General features: G+C 40.1%; 1 protein-coding gene across 6 annotated transcripts in view; it reads left to right on the forward strand.

The window, feature by feature from the left end:
• SORBS1 (sorbin and SH3 domain containing 1) overlaps positions 1-26964 on the forward strand; it is a 157790-nt gene that overhangs the window by 46114 nt on the left and 84712 nt on the right. The window contains exon 3 of one of the 6 annotated variants that reach the window (XM_071438933.1): positions 8092-8213. The exons of 4 other annotated variants lie outside the window; for them this stretch is intronic. The gene's annotated coding sequence lies outside the window, so the exon portion shown is untranslated. Of the gene's footprint in view, positions 1-8091; positions 8214-15457; positions 15594-26964 lie in introns of all 6 variants that reach the window. One more of the 6 variants, XM_071438934.1, reaches the window with a different exon arrangement.

The following is a 26964-nucleotide window of genomic DNA, read 5'->3' on the forward strand; positions in this document are numbered from 1 at the left end:
AGGAGGCAGAGCTAGGATAAGGCTTCAGACAAATCAAAGAATTAGGCAGAGGGAGGACCCAGACTGCAATTTTGTGACCAAGAGATCACTCTGGTCTAGAATGAAAGTGTAAATTTGGAGTGTCTGTGGGTAGTGCACTGCCTTTGAGTTAGACTCATCCCAGGGAAAGAAGCAGGGTGCTTTCTTTGGATTTGTGCTGAAAGCAGGGTAGGTGGTAAACATACAGAACCTTGTATCAGAAATTGTGTCCTTCATGGAGGGGGAGATATCACCCTGTAATCAGGAGGAAAATTATCTGCCTGGAGAACATTAAGCCAGCCAAAGAGGAATAGATTAGGGCTAGATTAGGGCTTTGAGACCTTCCTCTCTTCCTTGGGAGTCAATTCAGATCTTTGGTTCTTGCTCTTTAGAAGGGCCAAGTGCATTGCTCTGGAAGTACAGGCTTACTTATTCCCAAATACCTGGTTTCTTGAACCATTGTTCTCTTGGCTTTTACTTTGTTGCACTGAACTATAAAAGATCTTTTATGTTCTTCTGTGGATCTGTGGTTTCAGGCCTGGTGTAAACTCATCTAAGTCCTGGCTGCTATGAAAGAATATGGCCCTGTCCCAACTTCACCTTTACTTTTTGCTGGCTCTAGTGTTGATGTGACATGATCAGGTGAACTGAGAATGAATGCAGCTGAAAACTTACCCAGCAAAGAAAAAATGGAGCCCCACAGACATGGGGAAGCTACTATGTGCCTTTGTCAAACAGGAGGAATACCCAGCTGCAGCTTTCCTGGAATTACTGATTGGTTTTTTGTATGTGACCCTGAGGCTTCTGGTACTGATTAAAGCTTTTGCTTTATGTAAATCAGTGATCTGATAATATGCAGCATCTCCCAGGTCCTATTTTTCTGGAAAGTAAATTTTACCCCCACATACATTGCTGAAATTATGCTGTCCTTGTTTCTCTCATTGTCTGACTTCATATCCTTTACATGGTGCTCATGGGAGACTGATCCAAAGCTCATTGAAAGCAGTAACATAATACATGTTACTGATAGCAGACTTTGGATCAGAAATAAATCCATTCATTATGCCTCGTGGTTGTACTGTTTATACTGCACAGCTCAGTTTCTATATCCCATGGTGTATCATTAAAGACAAAATTCATCCTATGCAGCCCATTGCCTCTATTACCCTTGAATTTATTGGTATAGTTCTTCCTATACTTAGAGGACTCCTAGAATTGACCTAATCCCTGTTTTCCTTTTTTTGGATGAAGGCATCTGAAAGTGCTTGTACAATAATTATACTCAATTCCAGTTCAGCTCTTTCCGTGGTTGTGCTACGCCACCATTATCATAATGAGACACAAGAAATTGCAATTGTGGGATTGCTTCCTTGCAAGTTGAAAAGAACTGTCCACAGATGGCCAGTTATTATACTGGTTTTTGGTTGGGACTAATGTCTTTTTCCAGCCTAGGTGGGTTGGAGAAAGAAAACCAGCTAAACTTTCCATGAACCACATTAAAAGAAAGTTTCGCTTCCCTGGTGAGAACAGCCGCTCCCAAAGCAGAGTGCTTTCAGGGTGGGTGGGGAAGGGAGCAGGAAGGGAGAGGCTTCATAATCCTCTGAACAGATTGAGACTGTTGAGGTTCTGCTCAGCATCTAAGATGCTCGATCACATTGCCTCAGCCAGCCAGTTGTCCAAGTTAGGTCAATCTCAGTTTGGTTTCATAAAGAGTGTGCATTTTTTTAATGGATTCTGAAAAATGTGGACCTTCTCTGCTCAGGGAAAGTATTAAAATATCCCATGGAACTTCAGATTAAGCCTTGCAGTTTGTGGTGACCTCAGTCAAAATGAACTTTATCTTCCATGGTCATGTAAAGTGCAGGGCATAGACAACTTGCTGCTCTCTGTTGAAGAAATGCTTGTTTCTTTAGATGGTAACATTGCTGAGGAACGTGTTAGTACGTGTTAGCTTGAAAATGAGAATTGAGAGCTTATCCAAAAGTATTGCATTTAGAATCTAGGGCTGTGTCTGATTTCTCAGGCCCATTGATTAGCCTGCAGATGCTAGTTAAAGGGCAGTAGCCCTTTACCACTTTTTAGGGATTTGTGATGAGAGACCAGTCAGGATAGATGTTGTTCACCAACAGTTTTTGGTGATATTTTTGCGCAAACACAAAGCTGTTTTTCGAGACAGACTGTAGAAATGGATTGAAAAAGTACAATGTGGCAGAATTTGGGAAAGATCCCATTGACACCTTGATTATGTCATAGAAACGTTGGTCTAAAGCCAAACTTAATAATCTTATGTATCTTAAGTTAATAATTAAAGTATTAATAAAATCACTGTGAATTTTCCAGAGATAATAGCATCACTAGTAATACAGTGCATGCCATTCCAGAACCAAAAATCTAAGGTTGTTTTTTTGGTGCATTTGGCCATCTAGTCCATTTATAGTGCAACTCCCCTCTCCCTCTCAGTATTGAATTTGAATAATTATGTATGTTTCCAGAAGGTGATGTGAATTGTATAACAAAATGTGGCAAAAGAAGATCTTCTGTTTTAATGTCAGGATTAATTGCATTATGTTTCCAGAATGAGACAGAAAGTTTTCACTTCTCAGCTTTGAAATCCCTTCCTTTCCCTGAAAAAAATGTTCTTCTTTCTTCTGTTTCCTCTTCCTTGATCTAAATAGCTTTCTTCTCCTTTCCTTTTCATCTCTTTGCTCCACCCAATGGAAAAGAGGGTAAAGAGAAAACAGATTTGGGAGAAATTCACTGGTATCCCAAACTTGATTTATTACTTTAAAAAATTATATATTTTTAAAATGAGACAAGGTGAAAACTCTGAGGAGCTGCACAGAAAATCTTGTTGGATTACAGTTGCTGCAAAAATTTATTATGCTGTTTGAGCTCATAACACAGGTGTGACTCTCATCAACTGGGCCTGCTGAAGGCTATCCATTTGCACCTTCAAACATGACAGCAACTTTCCAGATCTGTAAAAACACTTGTGTTTGAAGTCTTTGTGCTAAAGTACTTTGTTCAGAGGAAAATGGTATTTATTGAATGACCATTTTCCTCTGTAACACCTTCGGGACTTCCTATCCAGCTATTGAATTATCAGAAGTCTGCTTATTTTAGGGGATTTTAATAAAGTTGCTTTGTGAAGAGGAATGCCTGTGCATACAGAAGCATCCCAGAATATGTCCCATTGGTATTGATCTCTCATTCATCTGCTGAACAGAATGTATGATTGCCCCTTGGCTGTTGTTTTGATAACCAAATTCCACTGAGTTGCACCTACTGCACTTAACTCCATCAGTCATTTCCTTAATATCTTCTTATATAAGAGTGCAGTTGCAGCTAAAGGAAGATTTACTCTAAGCCCCTCTGGATTCCTCTTGATTTACCATGCCACTTTTAATTAAAAGAGAGAAAGAAGGGGTGAAGAAGAGAGATCTCATGCGTTTTAGTCAAGTTGTGAAATAGGGAAGATAAGACTGCATCTAGGAAATTGTTATTGTCCCAAAGTTACTTTTAATTCTGTTGGTTCTCTATCAGTAGGTACATGAGAGAGTGAAAAGGAGAAAGGGTGGATCTGACAGGAATAGGAGACTCAGACTCAAAGCTTCCTGCCACAAATGGATCAAAGATCAGGACCTGAAGATTATTGATTAAGGTCTGTGCAGGAGGAAAGAGAACATCTGTTCTTGTTCTATCATGCTCTACCCTGCTGGGGAGGGGTGGCACTTACCCTTCAGGTTGGGTCAAGTGAGAGAGGGGATAGGAGTAAGAAGTGAACCCTTCTTTACATTTGTGTCTCCACCATTTTTCAGCCTGTTAGCATTGGAACGCTCAGATTTTTTCCAAAAGGCTATTTCAGCATTCTTCCAAAAGGCTATTTCAGTGAGCCTTACACAGGAAATGTGCATTTTCCCAGGTAGACCAAAAAGTCTGTGATTCATTTCTGGTGACCACACATCTTGTACAAACATAAAGATCTTGACCAGCCCACGTTTTAGAAAGCAGCTTTCTCTTTGTGAAACTCTTCTGCAGCTTAAAGCATGTATCTGTCAATGATGGCATCAGAACTTTTTTGAACATCAAGACAAATCCTGACCAAGAGAGCAAGATAGACAATAAGCTGGATTACTAAACAAGAGGTAACTGAAAATGGGCAGTGTCTGTATTTTACAATGTGGACAGAAAGCAGTAAATATTTATCTGTCCTTTCCTTCCCTTTGAAATAAACACCTAAGACTCTGCTGTCGTTCAGATAATCTGTTTCTATACGAACCCCTCTCTTTAAGGGAGACATCTATTTCCTATTACAACCATATAGAGGCCCTGAACTAAAATATTTTGCATGCCTTTGCAGGCCTCCAGGAAACATTAAACACACTGAGACAGACAAAAAGCTCTGAAACCTCTGTTTAAAATTAGGAGCACAGAAGTGAAACAGGGTTTTTGTCTGATTTTCTCAGACCTGATATGAAAAAAAATCTCAAGTCAATTTACTTACTTTGCATAAAAGTATCTTGTTTCTCAGTATTAATTCAGACAAGCTGTTGTACCAGCAAGGCCAGGGGACAGTTACCCTTTTACCGCATAATGGCCACTCTGAGAGTATTTTTAAAATATATCTCTTATTTTTAAAAAAAGCAAACAACAAAACAACAACTTTGATTGCACAATCTATTTGCCAATTGCTGCTCTAAGAACAATCAGCTTGCCTTATACCAAAAAAATGCTATTTGATAATATATAAAAAGCACATATGTATTATTTGCAGCAAATAGGTTTGCTGCAGTAAGATTTCACTATCAGCATGCTTTAGTTTTTGTAGGCAAAGAGAGAGCAGAAAATAGGAGTAATAGCTGCTGAAATCGTTGTGGAAAAGCTCCTGTTCGTAAATAACTTTGGCCATGAAAGTCGATAGTAGAGTGGGTGTACTGGAGTGAACAGGGAACAGTCACAAGTCCAGCAGTTTGAAAGGGTGCTGCCCTTTAGAAGTAGAAAGTCCCTTCAGGATGACTTTTATGGATAGTACATACCTTCTGAATTGTGGTTACCAGTCAAAATTTCCAAAAAGTTGTTCTACTCAGGGCCTTGATGTAGATAGTTAATTCCCCATCTGTGAAATGGACCTAATAATACAGACAATTTCTCATTAAGGAGTGTTGTGAAAACTAGATAAATAGAAGTATGAGAATGGACACAGTTGTGGTTCAAAGATCCTTCCAACGTAGACTGCTGCTCTGGCAGTGGTCAGTGTCACTGGTTTACGGGAAGGATTCATGTAGAGGGAAAGTTCAAATTGTTACCATACCTGAGATACCCACACCTTCCAGTAACTCGTGGTTGATAGCTTCCCAAGCCAAAAATTCTAGGATTAGAACTGTTCTTTCATTTTTTTTAATTGCATTTTTTGAGTTTGCTCACAGAGTGGACTTCTACAAGATCATGAGCAGCAAGCTCTGCAATCATTCCATGAATGATGTGAAAAATAACTTCCTTTTGTTTGTATTAAAACTTCTGCCTAAATATTTGGTTTAGTATCCCTTGGTTCTTGTTACCAGAAGGAATGGGCTGCCATTCCCAGATTAGCATTTTTGGTGCATTTCACGATTGAATAGAACACTCTCTCATCTCCCCTCTGCCAACTCTTTCCCAGACTGAAGAATCCTTGTTTATCCAGTGTCTCCTGGTCAAGCACTTGAGCAGCTTTCATTGTTCTTACCTCCTTCCTCCGTTCTTTATCTGGTTTTAACTTTGAGGTGCTAATCTTTAGGAGACACACTATCGATTCTAAATGTTGCTATCAGTGAGCTCATATTTGTTGTTTGCCTGGGACTTCTTGTGGGAAGTAATTTGAGATTAATATTACATTGTGTGAAGACTCAAGCGTTATAAAGCACATGTGTACTTGTACTAGAGCTTGCATGGTGGAGAGGGAGATATGTTAGGGATCTGTTTTCCCCTAGTGAGATGTAATGATTTTGAAAACTAAGAGCTCACCATACACTGTTATTTTTATTATTAAGTGGAGCTAGAGTCACTTTCTTAAAGAGCAATGCCAGATGAAGAGTGACGTTCAAAAGAAAAATTATTTTTCTTACTGAGACTCCAGAATGAAATGAGTTTACACCTATGAAAGTTAACAAAAAATTGCTTACACATCCTCTTCCTTTCTACAGGGGCTGTTTCCACTCTATTTTAGTGAGTGGGCTGAACTAAGTCTTTGGGGAAGGGCTTTCCCCTCCCTCCCCCCTTTTTGGTATCCCTATGTAAAAGGCTGCACTACAGGATCACTCTCTGTGCTTCTGTTGAATGAGTAAATGCCTATGGCTGGACAGTCCAAAGGAAAGGCTGCATCATGTTCTCAGCTAGTCAAGCTCCTTAATGCAATATTTTAAAAATTTTCCTGGATATTCCACTGATGTGATTTTGGCAGCAAGAAGTAAGTATTTAAAACTGCAGAAGGCTTAGGACCTTTCCAATCTCGTATAAATTTTCTGCTATAAATAACTTGTGGAGTATATGCTGGTTTTGGGGGTAGATTTTGTTTCAATTACTTAATTTTTATATTTCCTGTTAACTGTTTGTGTATGTTTTGAACAATTTTTAATTTCCTTAAACTTGCATACTGAGATTCTTGGAGGAAAATAACTCAAATAGTGCTGTCTATGAAGTGTAGTGGAAAGTATTACTTCCCTTTTGCTGTTTAACAAAATGAGACTGACTTATCACTAGAGATGTTATTTCCAAACTACTTTTTGAGTCCCCTACTTCTTGATTCATCTCTGCCAGCTGAATGAGTTAATTTTTTTCATTCTGGTTGTGTAGTTTTATTCAGAGTCCAATCAGTCCCTCTTATGTCTGCTGAGAACATCTGCTTTGCAAGCCTCTGTGTGCTGTCATAATAATACAATAATTTTTCTGTCTTTTATATGATTTCTCATATGAAGCTGAACTGAGAAAATGGTGAAAGCAGCGGCACTTTTTTTTTCCTTCTGTGCTAGATTATGTTCACTGAACTCAGCAAATAGCAGAATTCCCCCCGGAGTACTGGAAAACAGCCCAAACTCACTACGGTTGCGTTTTGCTCGACTGTTCTTGTAGTAGGCTTTTCTTTTTTTTTTCCTCTTTCTCTTTTATGGTCTGCTGAAATTCTTTCTGTTGTAACTGCATTCCTGATCAATCCCATTCTCAGATAGGCATCTCTTGCCTGTTTAATTTCCCCAAATGAATATCCTGAAAAAAAAGTCAGAGATGCCATGCATAAACTGCAAATTCAAGTTGAGATTTTTTTAAACTTAAACTGGAAGTAAGATGGGCTCATTTTTAAGCCTGTTAATGATTTAATTAATTTGTGGCTTAAATTATTGTCTTAATTTAACAGAAAGTCAAGGATGACCTTAAGCCTTTGAAACTTAAGTTTGGGTTTGATTCTAGATTTCTCAGTTGCAGCTGGAACAATTTAGGGCCAGACTCAAACTTGATGATTTGACTCAATAATTAGTAGCACATTTCAAACATTTTGAATGAGACCTAGGGTTAGGTCTTTCTTAGTTATTCTGGCATAAATATGGGAGTTCTTTCATTTCATCCAGATGCTTGGATTTTGAGACAAGCATAGTGGTTGATATCAGGGCAGGTTCTTCATTCTCGTTTTCCAGTTTTATTCTACTCCAGGAATCACCTGCATCTGTCCTTGCAATAATCACCTGCATCTGTCCTTGCAATAATCACCTGCATCTGTCCTCACCTGAGATTGGCATGGCAGTATGGCCACAAGTAGCCTATGTTGTGGAGAGAGCCCAGCAACTGCTTTTGGATACTGGAGTTCTTCCACATGCTCTGGTTTAAGAAATTAGCCAAAGAAATTAATTTCATTTTGGCATAGCTCCAGGGTACGAACAGCCCCTCTGTTCTAGTTGGGAAAACCAAGATTAAATTAAGCAGAGGGAGGTTATAGTAGATCCAGGATCATTTAAAACCACCTTGGTTTTAGATAGATTTGGGTGATAGCTGAAGATAGTAACCCTGTCTCTTTCTCATGATTGACTTAAACTTTAATGCTTCCTTTAGGTATTCATCCTCTTGCTTACTAATTTATGGTCACTCTGAAAGGCTGGAGCTACATTATAAACTGTTGCACATAAAAGGCTCCCTGCTGCTGCTCCCAGGTGGAATCCCACTCTGCAGCACCCGTAAGTGCTTTCCCAGTTCTCCCATCTGTGACTTGAGATGGCTGCTAATGGTCTGAGCTCAGGAGGCTGAGCAGCCCTTAATACCATGACTCAGTTTTCTTTAAAGTTTTTTCAGAATATTTTCTTGACATTTAAGTGACAAAGTTTGTTATTCTGCAACTTCCTAAGGCATGCAGTTCAACAGAGGCAATCATTTAGAGGAAGAGCCAGAACCCAGAGTGTGGCTAATAGCTTTTAAAGCATCTTGTAGAGAGCTTACTGCCTGCTCTGCAGGAGAGACTTCCATTGGGACTCCTTTGAGGTGACTGAATGGTCTCCCCTTATGTAAAATACCCTCTCTATATGGCCATCATATGATGATTTACTGTCTTGCACACGTATGGTCTGTGGCCAACGAGTGAGAGGAATAACTGCATGGAGGCATAACTGGGCACAGCAGCCTTGTCCAGCCTCCCCTGTGGCAGCTGAAAATGAGCTTTGGCAGTGAACTGAGGCTCAATAAGAGGAGCAAGTTTAATATCTAACTCTGTGTGATCTGTAGCATTTTATTTCATCTGTGTTCATTAAATTTCCCTGCCTATGAATGATAGGCAGTAATGATACTTCGTTTGTCTGTATAGTCTGGTAAGGTGTCTAGTTTTATAACACCTAGCACATTAGGGATAGGATTTGACTGGACCTTTAGGTAATGCTGTGATAAAAAATATTGTACTACAAAAACCTTTCAGGTAACTTTATTTATCCATATAAAAGCGTATACTGAATTAAAGAACTGCTGAAAGCTTTAATAGAGAAGAGTCATATCTGTCACACAGAGCATGTCTTTTTTTCTTCTCTTCAATCAATACAGAGTAACGAGAAATTTGTCTCTTATTTTTGATTGTAATTTCTGGTAATACCTAAAGGGAGGGAAGCACAGATTTAAATATTGATGTCCCTTACTATGCATACTACAGTAATGTTTAGCACATGATTATGTGTTAATATAACTTTTAAAATTATTTTTAGATTTCATTAAAATCTGTTGGCTCTGTATGTGGTAGGTTCCCCAGGACCAAGAGCACATAACTTAGGCTGTCCTGTTTTATAAGAAATCCCAACCAGCCCTGACTTGATTAGTTTTTGAATTCCCACAGTTATATATTCTGAGCAACCAAGACATCTAGGACCCTCTTAATTTTTAGAGTCTGAAATCTGGGGGGTTTTTTTGTCTATATCTCATAATTTTGCCAGGTTATGAGAAGCTTTTGGCACTCAAATCTTTGCTAATCTGTTTTGCAGCTTGCTCTCAGACACTTCTTCAGAGTTTTCATCCTCACTCAGTGCCCTAATATGTTCTATGTGACAAAATAGAAAAAGATTTATAGACGGTATTACTGGACTATGATTTTCCACGTGATGTAGAAGTGATACTTTAAACATTTCATGAAATTAATTAATTTGTTGAAGAATAGAATGCATAGAAAGACTGTCATTCATGAAGTACTAAAAAGGTGTAGGTGCATTTTTCTTTCAATATATACAGTATTCTTATTCTTCCCAAATTATTCATGTCACAAAGTCACGATGGCTTGGGTAGGAGAAAAGGGGGGTTCTTAGAGGTAAAGGAATCATTAATGATGCTTCCAGAAGTCAAATGGCAGTGGGAAATCACTTAGGACCTATCTTTTTCTGTGTTACACTTCCTAAATTATTTTATGACCAGACAGAAAAAGCACACTTTCTGTTTGGGATCTGTATGGCTGCAGGTAGTGGCATTGATCAGATTCCAGGATGAGGGCCATGACTTGGATTTACAGCAATAGAACTGAGACTTGGACTAACAGCTTTTGAAATTGATCATTCTGGGTTGATACAGCAGTAAGTCTCTGCTCTTGAATCATGATTCTGTGGTGGAATTGATATAAATGTTGTCTGGAATATTCCAGGAGAGTATGAAAAATAAATGTCAAAATCTGATTGGTTTCAGATGGAGAGACTGAGTACTCAATACAATGATGGAAGTCCAGAGCTTTTATAGGGTATTGATTAAGTTCTTAAACATTTGACAAGGAGACCAGCAGTTTTAGTTCTTTTTTCTAATTGAGAAAATGAGATGCTGCTTTCTAGTGCAGTGATTGCAGAAGGTTGGGAATAAAGTTTAGATTTCCTGAATTCCTTAATGAGCTCTGCGTGAGTCCCCCTGAATTATCTTCAGGGAGGAGATATTCCACTGAATTGCGATTACTTAGCAACTCTCTGAATCGGAATATCCTAAAAGGTTTGAAAGGGAGCATCATCAGAAAATCTGTTTTTCTAAAGGCAGGTTTGGTAGTCTTCTAAAATATGGAGGAAAAGGGGAAACTTATTCATTAATTCTCTTTGCACCTTACAGTATTATCAGGGGCAGAATGTTGCCCATGGTAAATTCCACATGCCTCTAGGTAATGCCTTATCATTGTGTAAGCTTCTATACAATGTCTCCTGCGTCCTGCATATTTTCTTAATGTTGTATTGGATTTTTGTTTCTTTCTTTAATGTCTGTTTCTTATAGGGAAGAGGAAGATAGCTGTAACGTTTTCCCCATAAATCATGTGCTGTGAGAGGAGATGTGTTAGTGGTTTTCTTGTGACCTGTGACTCTTAAAAATGGCAGAACTTCACTGTTCCGTGCACACTAATGGGTTGTAAATAAGAAATTGTCCAAGAATAACCATAGGTTTTGGCATATACAAGCTTGGCAGAAAGCTTGTCTGCAGATAACACACAGCACTACTGCTTTAAGTGTTGGGGTGTAGGGTTTTTTGTGTTTGTGTAGCTGTTTGTTTGTTTTGTTGTTTTAAATAATACCAAAAGATTTCCTGCAGGTTTTGATGTGCTGGTCTGTATTCAAACAGCTTTGGGGGCACATTGTGTGTAGTTAAGTTTATAGACTTGTCCAAAAGCCTCAGATTATGACCTCCTACACAGAAATGGGAGCACATCTATCACATTTTCAGTAGCAAGGGGAAGCATGCTGTCTCACAGCCATTTAAAATGCTTTTATTTCATATTTGCCAAGTTCTTGTATTCTCTGTAGGTTTTAATGGCTCAGGCCTCTGGAAACTCTTCCATACATGGTTAAAGTGTAACCACGGATGGCAGGGGGAGGGGGGGGGAAGGGGGAGGATGGAGGGAGCAACCTACCGAGCTGATAGAATTCTAAACAAACTTGGGTGGTTTTGTTGAGACAGAGTTTCAACCCCAAGTCATACATATATATTCATGCGGGGCATTTCTCAGTCATAATCATGCTGGAAGCTAGAGAAATTAAGTATCCATATGGAGTACATGCAGTGGGTTGATATCCAGCAAAGGTAGATAGCCTCAATGCTCCCTCCATTCAGGCCCACCTTCTTAGCCAGGATCCTTTCTGGAATCCTATTTCTACAAGATTCTTTCGGCCTTTCTGCCTTTGTTCATCTTTTACACACATTATTGAAATAACTTGGTTAATATTATTGGTCTTTTAATGGTGGGAAACCTTTGCATATCTATCTTGTTCTCCCCTTAAAGTAGCTTGTCATAGACAGCAGTTACTGAGCAGCTTGGTAATAGGTCATCAGCATTGGATCAAATGTTGTATACCATTTCTATTTTAAAAATGTCCTTTAAAATAATTTAAAGACTTCTGTGTAACTGAGCCCTCTTCCAAGCTAGAAGCATATTGAGGGATTTGATTTGGTCTAGTGCTCACTAATGTCAGATGAACTGAGTTGTTCTACTGTCTGTCACAAACTTGTTGGTCTTATTGGTCAAATAATCTGCTTGTTTTGGGTGGAATTTTCAAAAGCACACAGCAGTTGTAAATGTAAATTTGTATGTAAATCTATTCCTATTCAAGCTGATGGAGGCCTAATTCTTATTTCCACTAAGACTCCATTACACTGCCTGGCAAGGTCAAGATACTTAAAACTAGGCTTTTTGCCCTACCACAGGAATATAAAGGGATCCCATGGAAATGCAAATATGTGACTGACAATTTTTCCATTGACTTCAGTGGAAGAAAGATTAAGCAAACAGATTCACTTTTAAATAATTTCAGCTTCAGCTTCTGTGTTTTCCTACTATAAAAATAAGCCTAGTATCATGTACCTACTTCATTTACCTACAAATGCAACAAAGCTGATGAAATGTTGTCCAGCTGTTTGAAGATGTCCAGGGCTGCCTAAGTGTCCACTTGTATCATTAACTTGAACTAACCTTCTCATCAGTAAAAACTTTGTATTGTATTTTATCTCAATGAGAAATATCCTAAATTCAGGCAATTCAGTTTAGTAAGATGATGTGTTGTGCATTAATTTAAGAGCCTCACATGTGCTGAGGACTTCTGCTGTGCAGGACTGTATCATTGCAGGAGGTGCTGGCTCCGTGTTAACCATGCTGCAGGTCACGAGACTCTTGGTGGGAGCCAATTTGTTTCTGTCCCAATGCTACAAGAATCTATCAGTTGTTAATGGTATTTTGTAACAGATCCTTGTAAAAGTTCAAAAGGATATGAGGATCACTGTCTTCTAAATGTCACGTGTATTTTGCAGACTGATAATGAAGCATTTTGTTACCTAGATGAACTGCCTTTTCTTCTCCTTTTGGTATTCTAGAGCTCAAATTAATACCACTCTGCAGCTTAGGATCACATCACTCAATTTATACTACAACTGTTAGCAGGAATAAAAATAAAAATATATTTTAAGTGTTATTGTTACATGAGCTGAAATAGTTGTTATATAAGTTCAGAGACTACAATAGTAAGCATTCAATTTAATTGGAACATACAAACATGTACTAACATGTTTGTTGCCTAAAAACCCTTGCCTGAAAGAGAAATCTCTGCCTACATGAGCAACTGCCTTGCAGTCAGCGGACTTCCTTGGAAAAGGCTGTTTGTGTACAAAATTGCAAAATCAGATAGTAAATAAAAAATGCAGCATGGTTATTCTGTGCAAGTGTGGGGTTGCCTTGTGACAGAGGGCTTTTGCCATCTCTTTAAATAGATGAGTATGGTGCAAAAAAGGTCATGGTCTAAAATGTTACTTCAGGAAACACCTCATTTCATTTCCATTCTGTAACGTTCTCTGGATTTACATGATCGATAATGTACAACTTTCATGGACATAATCTATATTTCTTTCTTTTGGTGTTGTATTTTTTGTCTGTCAACATCAGAATTTGACAACAGGATCCACCAGAACAGCCTATTAAATACAGCTGATATTGACTGTTCCTGGAATGCAGCCTGATTTTACAATTAGTGAAGACTGCCTTGTGTTTGTTAGCACAGGAGCAGTAAAGCAGGTTGGAAATGAGTAAATCTGCACTTTCCTGGTAACTGTGTTACTAACTGAGAGGGCTACTTACCTTCTCTGGTGTCCAGTGCAGCACATGTTACACAGCTTATGTTTAAATGCATTACACTTCATTGGCTACACTATTACAATTTGTACAGCTGTCCAGATCTCCCAGTACTCTGAGGATGTTGTATCCAGAGACCATCAGTAGTTAATGACCATCCTTAGGACTATGGCTGAAGCCAGGATGCAGGTTTTTTCCTCTGAGGAATATAGACCCTAACACAGCTTTTATGAGATAGGCCCTGACCTCGTCTCTGTCAGAGCAGAGAGGGGTGCCAGGACTTTAGTTAGTTTGAATGCACAGCCACACAGTCCCATGGGAACTTTGTGAAGGTGAAAGGTTGACCCTGTTATGAAACTGCTGTTTTACCATTCCAGACCTTCCACTTTCACCAAGGAACTGTGCTGCTTGCCATTTAGTTAGTAATCCTAATGCTGCAGGATCCTGATATTCCAGCATAGCCCATATTGGTCTATATTTTAAGTACAACCATATTTCCAGTCTGGAATCGACTCCTTTAGCTGTGACCCCAAATATGGTTGGCTTCAAACGATCTTACTGCCAACACAAGCCACAACTTTAAAACCCACACATTTAAGTCTGTTACAAGCTGATGCTACCCAGCTCTGCATATACTGTTCTGATGGGAGAAGAAACCTGTGGGGCTGTTCAGTGCCAGTTGTTCCCTTTCCTTCTGTAAAGGATTAAGTGTCTCCATGTTGCAGGGAATGAGAACAGCCCTGCAAATGTGTGGTGCTGCCTGTGTGCTGTGATCCACATGTCATGATCTTGGCTACTGCCACCTGAGGCTGTGACAGAGATTTTATTGCTGTGATTCCTAGAGGAAATTCACATCTCTGTTAAAAACCCCTAGGTTTCTAGGCTCTTTCCATAATGAGTAGAGAAATAAAAGCACTGCCATGTGGTGATTTGTTCCAGCTTATGTGTTCTTTGTAGAACAGGATTACTTGTCCCTTCAAAGCCCTTGTCACTCACCATTGACTACAGAGGCAACTGTCTACATGCCTGACATTTTACTAATTCCAGTTAGGTGAAGAGGATCCTACCATTACTATTTGTCTCTCATGTTTGTTCATGTGAAATGTCCATGTTTAGAATTAATAGCATCTTGAATGAGGATTTATGAATGTCCTGTGTGTGTATGTGCTGATTTGCAAGCCACACTTGGGCAACATGAGTTTTTTTGAGGATTCTTACTGTGGGAAAGCAATGAATAGCTGGTCACATTGGGAAATAGAAAGTTCTGGGTCATGAAGAGATAATGAAAACTACAGATTTATGCAAGATCTAAAGTTTCTGAGAATTTAAAAATATTAGATTTTTTGTGTTACAAATGCTTTGAGTGCATATCTTCAGTGGTTACTTAGACCTGAGTGGGATTTAGCCTTTTAGCGTGTGTACAGTTGTTAATTAGGAGTTCTGCTCTGAACATATCACATAATTGTTGAAATCTTATCATTATGAATTTTCAAAATACATAAGTATCCAGAACAAGCTGAGGTAAAGTTAAATCTATTTAGTAAGGTCCAATGGCTTTGCATAAGGGGTGTCCTTCTTCAGAACTCCAGAATTGTAGCTGTTTACATCCTAAAAATTACAGTACTACTTAATTCTGTTCAGTGAAAGAGGTCATGGACACAGAGCTAAGTAGCTGCAGGGACAAGTTCTCGTTTTTCAGCTTTTTGTAACCTGTACCTGCTGGTATCCAAGTCATACTGTGTTTTCCTTGATACAGAGAATGTCAGGAGACCAAATTTATCATTCCATCAGGAGGGCTTGTGTTCTGTTTTTAGTAACTTATTGAGGGGGGAGGAAGAAGAAGTTGTAGTAAGATACTGTGTCCTTGTCTATTAGCAATGGTGGATTTCACTCTGTCATCTGCTGAATTACTTCACTGATGTGACCTGAGCTGTTTCCTGGTCGGGACTGTTTGGATGGAAGGTGCTTCCATGCGTGTATGATGAGTTCCTCTTCACAAGACACTGAGCAGGTAACTTGTTTCACACAGTCCAATAAAGCTGTGATATAGAGGTGACTTCTGCTTGCTCCCAGACTGGCTTCAAGATCCTGTTGTCCTAGAGCAGTTATTGTGTGGAGAGTGATTCTTTTCAGAGTCATCTAATTTCTTCATTATGTTGTTTACATACTCCTGTAGGCACGCTTGTGGAGTGTCTCTGTTGAAGGGAGTCAACACTTTGCTGTATAAGCATATTAATTAACTCATATTTATCTTTATTGTAGACATGGAACCCCAAATTACTTTGCTTATTTAGAGAAGCAGAACCTGGAGAGGGTTTGCTGTATTATTAAGGATGCTCTTTGTCATTCCAGTAGTCTGCTGACAATTGAGTGCACTGTAGACACAGTTCATTGGGCTATTTGTGGTTTCCTTTGGGAATTGAGACAAAGCATCCTGCTGGTGCTTCGAATTTCTCCATTGACAGAGTGAGGACTGTTGCTTAGTCCCAGCAAGAAGGAGTTATGTCCCTTAAAGGACAACTATGAAGTTGTTGAGATGACATATGTTAGAGAAATGTATCATTTTGTTCTGACTGAAGTGCAGCATTGCCCTTCCCCTTGTAATTACCTTTAAGAAGAGAGTTCTAGGACTTCAGCACTTAGAGCAGTTTTCCCACCCCATCTCTGTGGAAGTTCTTACTATTTGTAACAGAATAGTTTCCATTTGTCATGACAGACTATTTCTAAGCTTTGCTCATTAGTTAGGACTGGAATATATCACTTTATTTGTTTCTGTAGATGCTTTCATCAGAAACCAAGTCCAGATGTAGAGGGTTGGCAGTAGATCAGGCTGAACTACCAGAGGTTTTGCTGAGACTAAATAAGGCTTAAATATTTTCATTCTGTTTCCTCTCCACCTTACTTATCATGCCGGCATTGACAGAAGCAAGGCTGCTTTCCTGAGTGCTGAGCACCCTTCTGCATTGTCAGTAAGTGCTGTTAGCAGTGTTTAAAAAACAAGAGACTTGTTGGTGCAAGAGAGAAACAGGGGTTTGAACAGCTAATGCTTCTTGTTTTGGCAAGCCTGTTAAGATGTCAAGTGGCTCCTACAGTGGACAGGATTCTGAGACCTGCAGTAGCACAGTCCTGACATTTGGAACTGGCAGCCAGCCCTGGAGGTGACAGTGCACTCAGTCTGTTTTCACAGTGCTTCTCCTCACAGGTCTATATCTGGTAATAGGCTGCCTGCCGCTGGCAATTTGCATGGCAATCCCCACTAATTGCCAACAGTGTTTTCACCTGTCAGGAGCAATTCCTAATCAAGCACTGCCTCTCTGCAACTCTGGGGAATTACCATGTGTGTTACAAGATGTAATAATGTATGGTCAGTGGTAAACCACAGCATTGTACTGACTTTCGCCTTCTGCAGCCCAAAGAATGCTGGTGGAAGGCAACTTGCTGCAAGATTCTGCAACATGGCTATTTTTCTGTGTGCAGGAGCCAAGAGTGAGGAGTGGTTTACACTTGGAGTGTGTGACAAAATACTGCTTCAAGGCTGCTGATGCCACCAAAAGGGCCTCACGGTGAGGCAATTAACTTTAAGTCACCCTCTCAGAATAAAAGAGCCAATGTCCAACCCCTCAAACTAAGGTCTTGGAGCAGTGTGGGCTTTATGGAAAGTGCTGTTCTAATTTTCAGCAGCTGAGTTAGTAAAACAGCATGACTTGGCATCTAGCTATAGAAAATGTTAGGGAAGGATATTGCTTGCCAAATATGCAAAGCATTTGTGTGATTTACTTCAGCAAAGACGTGAAATACATCCTACTCAGTCTGAGCTAAGGAGGAACCCTGGGGCTAGGAAAGCACAGAGTTCTGAATGGCAAATGGAGGGTAGAAAAGCTGTGAACTCCCAAGGAGGTGCCTATTGCCAGCCTGTGGCGGTGACAGACCTACCTCTGGATCAAGCCCTTAGGACAGTTCTCCATGTGACACACACAGTGGGATGATAAGATTTGGTAGAAGATGAAAGTGAGCCTGGGATTCTGTTTCAGTAGAGCTCCTGCAGTGTTTTGTGGAGCACGGGGTGCTGTTGGAACTTCGAGCTGCTAATTAACTGCAGATACTATTTTAGTTACCAGTATCAAATCTGTTGAATCATCTGTGTATGGACTTTTGACTTCTGAAAGCTCTAAGTTAGAATTTTTCCTTTGCTTGTCTAGGGTTAGACTTCCTGAATGCTTTCCTGTGAGTTATGTTGATGATGAGAGTAAACCAGGCCAGAATACATCCAAATTTGGTTCACAGAAGTTACTAGAGAAGAAATTGTTTGCATTGTAGAATTTTGTCTCCTTCCAGGAAATGCATGTACCAGAGACCTCAGTGAATCAGTCAGTCTTCTATGGAAGATCTCCTTCCATAGAAGACTGACTGTACAACTGAGATAACTCACCCTGAGATGTGTAATCTAAACTGCATTAAAATCTGTTAAGTCACTCTCCTCTTCACAAAGTACATGCAGCATTCCTCTTTCCTTCTTGCTACGTGATGGTTTCCTGATAGTGAAGCAAAAGAGGATTAATTAGTACAATGTCATGTCCATGAGAAGAACATCACACACCCTGTGACAGAAATGTGTGTGCATGCTGTGAATGTAAGTTATGGAAAAACTGCAGCTTCTGGACACAGATCACTCCACCTTCCGCAATCTCTAAAAAGAAACAGCAGGATCCCAGAGCATGGCTATAACTGCACTGATACAACCTTGGTAAAGTTAGTAATGGATCATATTTCATACCAGTTCCTCAGCAGATCAACTTTCATTTCATCAGCTCCTTCCTTTTTCAAGGACTTTGATCTTATCCCTGTTAAACAAAGAGATGCTGCTTTATTGCTTTTGAAATGGGGCTCAAGAATTTGCTTACATAAAAATGCCTTGAAATCAATGGATGCTTTGCCATAGAGCATGGCCATGTTCATCTCATGCACACGAAAGGTTTATTGTCACTATATCATCAACAAGACAAAGAGGTGTGGTAATTGCTGGCTCATGGGGCTATGGAAATCTATGGGCCTGGTTAAGAAATACCTCCAGTGTGGAGGTGACTTTGGGGTGAAGCTAAGGCTCAACAGAGACTGTTCATGCAGGTGCCTCCATGGCATGCATGTACATGGATGGTCTAAGCAACTTCTAAATGTTAGAGAGACTCCTAAGACTATTCTGTTTGAACCCCACTTCAAAATACACAAGAAGTATCTAGTTCAGTAAAAGGTGGGAAATTAAGATAAAGTTTTGAATTATTGTGAAAATTTATTCAGCTTCTTTTGGCATGTAATACAGCTGGAACTCTATAACATATGTGAGCTATGAGGAGTTTAGAATGAAATAGTTCTTGTAAAGTTTGAACTTGTTTCAAAAGTTTCTTGCCATGAGCACACATTACAAATGACAGCATAACAGTTCATCACAGTCACCTTCACTGCATACAGGCCTTACAGATTTTAGCTGTCAAGAAGCAAACAACTGAGCCTGTAATACTTTGTGCCTTTTGATACTGATCTTTGGAACTGGGATATCTTCCTGATTCATTCCACTCCTGTCATGATGGGAGCAGTTCTGTTTACTCCAGTTACAGGGAAATGTGGTGAAAGTGCTGGCTTATGCTAGCTGAGAACAGCAGTACGGTGCAATGGAAGTTCCCAAGATCCTGGCTTAGGAATTGGATGCTGCAGGTCTTTGTTAGTGTTTGAACATCTGTTCAGTGTATAACCCCCAAGACAAGTGAGTACCTTGCTCTTTTCAGGACAAAACTAATAATGTTTGAACAACTTGTTGAAAATGTTTTGGCCCAGCATCACAATAGCTAGCTGAGCTGTGCTCTAATCAAGCCAAACCCTGTCTTATCTGAATGGGTGGATAGAAAAAAATATTTCATATATTATAGCCAAATACAAAACAGATGAGTTGCTGGTCTTCTGAAACATGGGTCGCTTTTACTATGAAGTCAGGTTCCAAAGGTCTTTTCAGCCCTTACCATCGAGAGGAAATTGTCTGCTTGAGCCAAAGCATTCTCTGCTTTGGAATGCATGGCCAAGCTCTGCTAAGCAGCCCCTTCACTAGGGCAGGTAAGCTGCTTACATGGGCAGGGTCTGCTAAATTTTCAGCCAGCGTTAAAAAGAGCAGGTGTGATAGATGACAGATGGGTGAAAGGACACTTGATTCTCCACAGCACTGATTTGGTCTGTCTGGTGAAGTTCCATGAAGTCCATGTTAAACTTCAGTTCCTGGGTCTGAAGGAGAAGAGGCTCTGTAAAATCCATCAGAGTTAATAGAAAATTCATCTAATCAAGATGTGGTCTTATAAATGGCAACACTATCTGAGGCTGAAGTTTTGACTTGTATTAAATGTATAAATATTTGCAGAGACATCAGGATGTGTAGCTGGAATCTTATACAGCACTAAATAAGAAAGAAGTTGAGTTTGATCTGGATGTCTAATGCCAAAAGAGTTACTGATGTACTTCTCTCAGGTTTTAATACTTCTCTGATTTTTTTACATGTGGGAAAAATGGAGTAATGTCACCTCAGGACCATTTGTAAAAGCACCAGGGTATTGGGTAATCTTATCTTAGTCTTCCAAATAGTATCCCTTTTTCATTTCAAAATTCTGCAACCATATTTGACAGCTCTGTCTGTGCTATCCTGGACATCTTTGCTGCTCTCATCAGGCATGTGCCTTAGTTGTGTCTTGGTGCCAGTTTGTAATTTGCCATATCTTTTGTCTCTAACTTTTTTTTTTCCATGAGAAGTCTAAAGAGTTTATAGTTCATTTGGGGTTTTGTGAGGTGTCCTCATCTCTTAGATATTTAATGACCATATTAGGGAACCTCTGAAAGCCCAGAGAATCTAGTTTATAGAATTAACTCTGAAAGTTTAGTATGATTACAGCATTTGAAAAACAACTTGACTTGATGACCTTGCATTTTATGCAAAGCTGTAAACAAGAGGAGACTAATCAAAGCTTGGCTTGTTCACAGATATGAACTTTAATATTATCTCATGGGAAAGACAAGAAAAGCCCACTTATTCAGATGCAAGGATAGCATCTATTTTGGCAAGTAACTCTTGGAGTAGGTACCTAGATACCTAAAAAGTAGGTCATGCTGTTGTTGTACCCTTTGACCATCTAAAATGTAAAGGGGCCAACATACAAGTACAGGACAAGGAGGCATTGATATTCATGTGGACAGAGAAATTTTAAGGGATGTTCTGTACAACCTGAGCAGATGTGCTCCTTTCTTAACTGTGTTACCATTATATCTCACATTTTGTGAGATGTTTAGCTATGAAGTGTTTGTTTCTCTGCATTTTGATAGAATCCCAATGAATAGAAGGACTTTCAATGCAATAGCAAGGTTGTAATTCGTTACTAGGTATGTAGATTTTTAAATAGTACTGGGATCTATCTCTGCAATTTTGTTTTTTTATTTCTTCTGAGTTTTTTGATAATGTTTTTCAGACTTATTTTCTGTAGTCACAAAGAGGCCTGAGGTCCTTAAATATTTATATGGCCCACTAATTAAAAAGAAAAATAAATTATTAGCCCTTTATGGAGGATGGCTGTACCTACTCTGCAAGAGGATGGAGCCATTGCAGTTCTTCTGCAGTTGAAGCACAGTGCTCACTTTTGCAGAAAATGAAGGTGGCTGTTGGCTCTGAAGGATGATGCCCAGCCTGGGCCTTCGGAGGCAATAAAAAGTGTCTTTAAGGGAAGTCAGCCTGTATGAATGTAAGAGGTGAAAAATGCCTAGGCCAGGTGTAGATTTGCACTGGAAATACCCACATGAAACACGTAGCTGATCTCAACTGGGACTGGCAGCAGCCTTCTTTGTGCCCAGGAGCATGATGCTGCCATAGCCAGTTAACAGCTAGCACAGAGCTTGCTCACAAGTCTTTGTGTAACCCCACCTTGTGCAGAGTAGGCATTCCCAGAACCTTGGGTTTTTGTGTAGTTGAAACCTAAGATTCCTGGTTACTGCATGAGATGTGGATTTTGCAGGAAAACCCAGCTATTGTGGGAATCACAGTCAAGGCACAAGAGTTGGCATGGCTGCACCTTGTGCATTCAGTCCACATTTGACCTGCTATGGGTTAGTATCCCCTGACTTGCCAGGGAAGGAAACCCTCCTGCAAGGCAGGATCGAATTCTGTTTCATGCCTGCTGCAGAGTAATCTGTGAAAGGAGCTGGACCAAGGAGAACTACTGCTTTGACACTTATGCCTCTTTTTGCTGAGCTCAACATCCCATTCTCATGTTTCTCTGGCTGACCAAGGCACATCCTCCTGCATCAGGGGAGGACAGAATTTCTGATCAAGTATGTTCATGAAAGACAGATGGGAAATGAAGTGTCCCCTGTGAGGATTCAGCTCTTCCTCCTGTTGAGCTGTTGAAATTACACTGGACAGCAGAGGCAGAGGGCTAAGAGGCTGAAGAAAACCTCTGATTTTGTTCAGGTTGGGCTTTTTCCAGCTATGCCAACACCTGGCAGTATGTAGCAGAAGTCTGATGTGTTTGCTGCTCTGGCTCTCTCAGTGTGCACAGGCAGAAGTGACTGAGCTCTGCTGGGGGATCCTCAACTGAGTACATCACCTTGTCACAGCACCCAGAGCACTCATGTGATGGTCAGAGGATGGCAGTGACTCCTGAGAAACCTCACCAAGTATTTAGCTTTTTAGCATTTCAGCTTCTTTTTGACTTTCCCCTTCTTTGTCCTTGGTATTATAGACCTGTGTCTAAAGCAGGATCTGTATTTCCTAAGAGTGAATGCCTGGGGGACCCTGTGAAGTTCTATATTCTATGTTTGTATTCTTGCCACTTCAGATGTTCTTCAATCAGAATGTGGGCTCCCCTCATCCCAAATTAAACTATCTCTGCTTGTTATTCAAGAATATATATTAGAATTACTTTTCTTTGCCTTCTTGTTCTGATCTTTCCTGGTTCTCCAAGCTTTTTTTCTTCACCATGAGTTTTTTATTTTGGGGCTTGTTTTTTTATTTATCTTGCAGGGAAGCTGAATCTCATGCAATCTCTCATTTCCATCAGGTGTGGCTGTATGAAAACATCACACATTGTAGGAGCTGACAACACCACACTAGATGTGCAGTGCCCTACAGTGTTATCAGACCAGGAGGTGGCACTTTTTGCTGTGTCCATCCTTAACTAACTGGGGGATTGTGTAGGGTTTAGAGCAACTCTGTTGAGGGCAATTCTGAATAGGTTCGAACTTCAAAAATCCCCCAGGTGATTTTTGGTTAAAGACTGAATGTTGTTACATAACTAGAGTTATGTGTGAAGAATTCAGTATTTTTGCAGTGACATTTTGGAATTATTTAAGTTTTTGGAAGAGTGGATTTTAAAAATCTGGGCTGTTTTTTTAGCATGGGGGCTTTGTTGAAGACAGGGTGGTTTTTATGACCATTATATGAGAAATGAATCTGTCAAATCTCCTGGACTTCGGGGAGGTCTGAGTATGAAGACCAAAGATGGATCTTTTTGGTGCTCATCTTCATTCACAAGAGCAGACTGAGTCACAGCTAGGGCAGACTTTAGTGGGACGATGCTTGAGCTAAAGTAAGCAGCTTGCTGCTGAGCTCATGAGCTTTCCAGCTCACTAAAGGAGTAGAATTAGCAGTCCTACCAGACAAAGCTTCAGCCTTGCTCACTGGCCTGGGCGCATCCCAAAACTACTGAGAATCCAAACCTATGGTTGGAGCATCCATCACACACAAAACCATGTAAGGGCCAAATAGGAATTTTACAGCCTGTTTAATTCCAGCAGTGACTCAGAAAGAGCAGACCTTGCCTGAAGGCACAAGTACAGGGCTGCAAATGGAGGAGAGGTGCCTTTAGGCTGATTATTCTTGAAACTCTTCATGTAGCTCTGCCAGCTGTAGCTATTATTTGTGTTAATATAATTGTCTAATCATTTTTGAAAGCCAGTAAAGATATTTCCCTACAGTGTTCCCTTCTTGCCCTGTGGTAATAAATTCTTCAGGCTGATTTTCATGCCAACTTTAAAAATTTATTTTTATAAAATAATATCTGTTACACCTAGTGCCTTCTTCTAGCATAGAGCAGGATAAATCAGTGCTTCCCACTTTTGCTTCACAATTATTCATTCATTAATTCACTTGCAGCCTGAAATTAATCAGCTTTTCTTCTATGCTTCCATCTTTTTCAGCTAAATATTCCTTTAATCCTTCTTTGTAACCTCAGTGTAAATTTGTCACCTTTTCTCTTAAGCACTGATTTAATTCAGTTGTCTAATCTTACAAGGTTCCTTGGTATTATTTAATTATACATTGGTTAACGAGTCAGGTTTTCTGGGCTGCTGCTTCAAGAGTCTGCCTGATTCTTACTGTGGCTTTTGCCTGGTTCATTATGAATCCCAGCCCAGGTAATGGTGTGGTCCCTGGACTTCCACAGCTTCCACGTACCTGGTTCAGGCTGCTCCTTCCATTGTTCCCTTCCTATGCTTAAGACAAGGAGGAATTGTCTTAAATGATGTTTGTAAGATCCTGCCACCCTAGGCAGGGTTGTGCATTATCCAGCAGAAATAGCAGCCTTGAGATTGTCTCCTGTGTTCTCCCTTCAGCATCCTGTAGCAGTACCCTGCAGTGTGAAGTAGCTGTGACTTGCCATGCTCTGGGCCAAACACTGACCCTCTGAGAGCTGATGACTGATTGGGGGTTAGACTTGCAGAAAGGCTGTCTGAGCAGAAGATGTTTCTCTGTTAGTTGTTTTCACCCCTTTTAAGGATGCCTGACAGTTAGCATTGCCACAATTATATCTGATGTAACTTTGCCAGCTGCTTGGCCACTTGCACTGTTCAGGTACAAAATACAGAATTGGAAGGGAATCTGATGAGAATTTGTCTCATAGTAGTTACAGTCAATTTTCATTTCTTCTCTTATTTATAAAGACATCAAAACAATATGAGGCTAAAAGAAACACAAAGCATTAATTTGTTTTTTAGAACAGGAAGTATTCTTTTCCTGTAGACATGATCAAGAGTCTTTTGCCCTTTGTTTTGCCAAGAATAGACCATGTTTTCAGGGTCCAATTTCTGAATTACAAGAGCAACAAAAAGAACTCCATTTTTAAATTCTCAGCAGAAAAATAAAATAAGCATGTGTGCAAACACAGGGGATGGTGGTGTGTAAGCACATTGGCAGACAGGGATAGAAGCAAGAAATCTGACTGACTTCCATGAGACCTGCTTGCAGTTTCATTGCAACATGGAGCCAATGTACAGAGAGAGCAGAGAGGCCTTTCACATCTATTACACAGCTCACGGACTGTGTGTCTTTTCTGTGAACTGATAGTGACCCCATACAGTGCATTGTTCTTTTTCTCCCTTCCATCTGTTCAATGTTTCAGCTTCTCAGCTCACTGGAAGCCTGCTATTGATTTTTAGATGTGTCCTAAGTTTGCCATAAATTTTATATAGTGAACTCATACTGCCAGAAAACAAAACTAATGCATGTTCACCCTAAAATACATTCTTAAATAAGTGGAAAATCATGGCAATCGATATAGCCCTCTGGGAATGCCTGAGCTGAAAGAGAATCACCACCACCTTGGTAGTTTTTGATCCCTGCAAGGTAGATCTTTCTTTTCATGGGAGGTTTCAGCCACTTTACCCTTTGTTCTCTATATTTTGGTATATGTTTGTCTCTCTTTTGGTATATGTGTGGTAGCACCAAGTATTAGCAGTTGTGTCTCTCTTTGCACAGCATGTTTTGATTTCATTCACAGGCACATTCCCTGTGTTGGATCAGACAGATTCTGCTCTGGCAATGGTACATCTGCCTGCCATGCCCCATTGCTCCTGCAATCTATGGCTGAATCCTCTTTGTCATTCTCCTGTTTCTTTTCTCATTTCCATCTGTTTGTCGTTTCAGAGTTTCTTGAATAATGGAGATGCAGTGATTGCTTTTGAACTGTGTTATAAGCTTGTCATAAGCATTTTCTTTCCTTTTTTTCTTTTTTAGTAGCCCCCTTTGCCAGGCAGTGCAGTTGGAGGATACAGTAAGGGGAACTGACAACTTATTCCAGCTGTTCAGCTGAAGCAAATGCCAGTAGCTCTTCTGCATGTTTCCCTGCTTGCCGTCCACTATGATTTTCTATTATTCTTGGCAAAAATAGGGAGGCCTCTTTTTTTTAGCCACTGGAATTTAAGGGGAACCTCATTGCTTGAAGTGTTAGACCAAGAGAGATTAGGGAGATGAGGAAAACAAGTGCTTTTACTTTAAAGGATTACTGATATAAAATTTAAGGCAAGAAACTTACTCCTGTTCTCAATTTTGCATGCTTAACCCTTTCTGTGTTCATTGAAGTAAAATACCATAGCTGCTAGCTGTGAAAAATTATATTCCCTATGGTGTTAACTCATGTGGCTGGATTTAAAGTCCCAGCTTTATTTACAACTTCCTAATGTTTTCTTCAAGCTGTGATAAAGATCTTATAAAGCAGGTTTCCAAGTGATTTCCAGAGAGGTCAGATAGAAATAAAATGCTGTCTTCTGGTGTAGTGACTTGAGATGCAGAGGGGGGGTACAAATGCAAAAGGCACCTGCTTTCCATGGGAGTGTCAGGTGCTGGCTGTGGCCCTCGAGGGTGGTAGCACAGCAGTGCTGTGAGCAGACAAGGGTGGGATCCCGGCAGCCCTGGGGCTGTGGCTGCTGCCCCCCTCACAGTGTAGAGCACCTCTCTCCTTCCTGGGAGTCTGCCTCACAGTGGGTGGAGAGCTCCAGTCTGAGGGAAGCATTTTCATCCTTGTACAAAGCCCTTCATGAGTGGCATTGCAGGCTGAGAAGTCTTTCGGTGCTTTCTATTTCTCTCTCTCTTCCCTGCTGGTGTTTCATTTTTTCTAGTCAGTTTTGTAGTTCTCAGCCTCTTTGAAGCAAACCTAGCGAGCATGAGATCTCGGTGAGATTTTGTTGCATTATTTTCCCCTCTTCCTGGAATGAGAAGCTATTGTTTCCTCCTAGAGAAGTGTAATCAATGCAGTGCCTGAAGGCCAGGTCACTGTGTTTGACCCTTTGCTTTGGTCACTGACCCACATTTCATTCAAATGCATTGGTAAATAGTGGCACTTCTTATGTTGCTGAGATTTATGTAACAGACAGGGAAAGATTAGAATTGGAGATATCTCTTACTATTCTGGGCACCTGGGCTGCCAGCCAATTTTATTTCTTGAGAAGCAAGTGTGTGGTTCTGTGAGTATGAAGGTGTGACTCATTCTCCTCCTTGACATACTTTAAAACATGCACTGAGTGGTGATTTGCATGAGGATGCATTGAGGCTCTGCTTGAGCTGACAGCACTTGGTGCACTTTAATCTT

The sequence above is a fragment of the Agelaius tricolor genome, unplaced genomic scaffold (assembly GCF_023055355.1).
Source record: "Agelaius tricolor isolate 1412-34295 unplaced genomic scaffold, bAgeTri1.0.p SCAF_13, whole genome shotgun sequence".
Lineage (NCBI taxonomy): Eukaryota > Metazoa > Chordata > Aves > Passeriformes > Icteridae > Agelaius > Agelaius tricolor.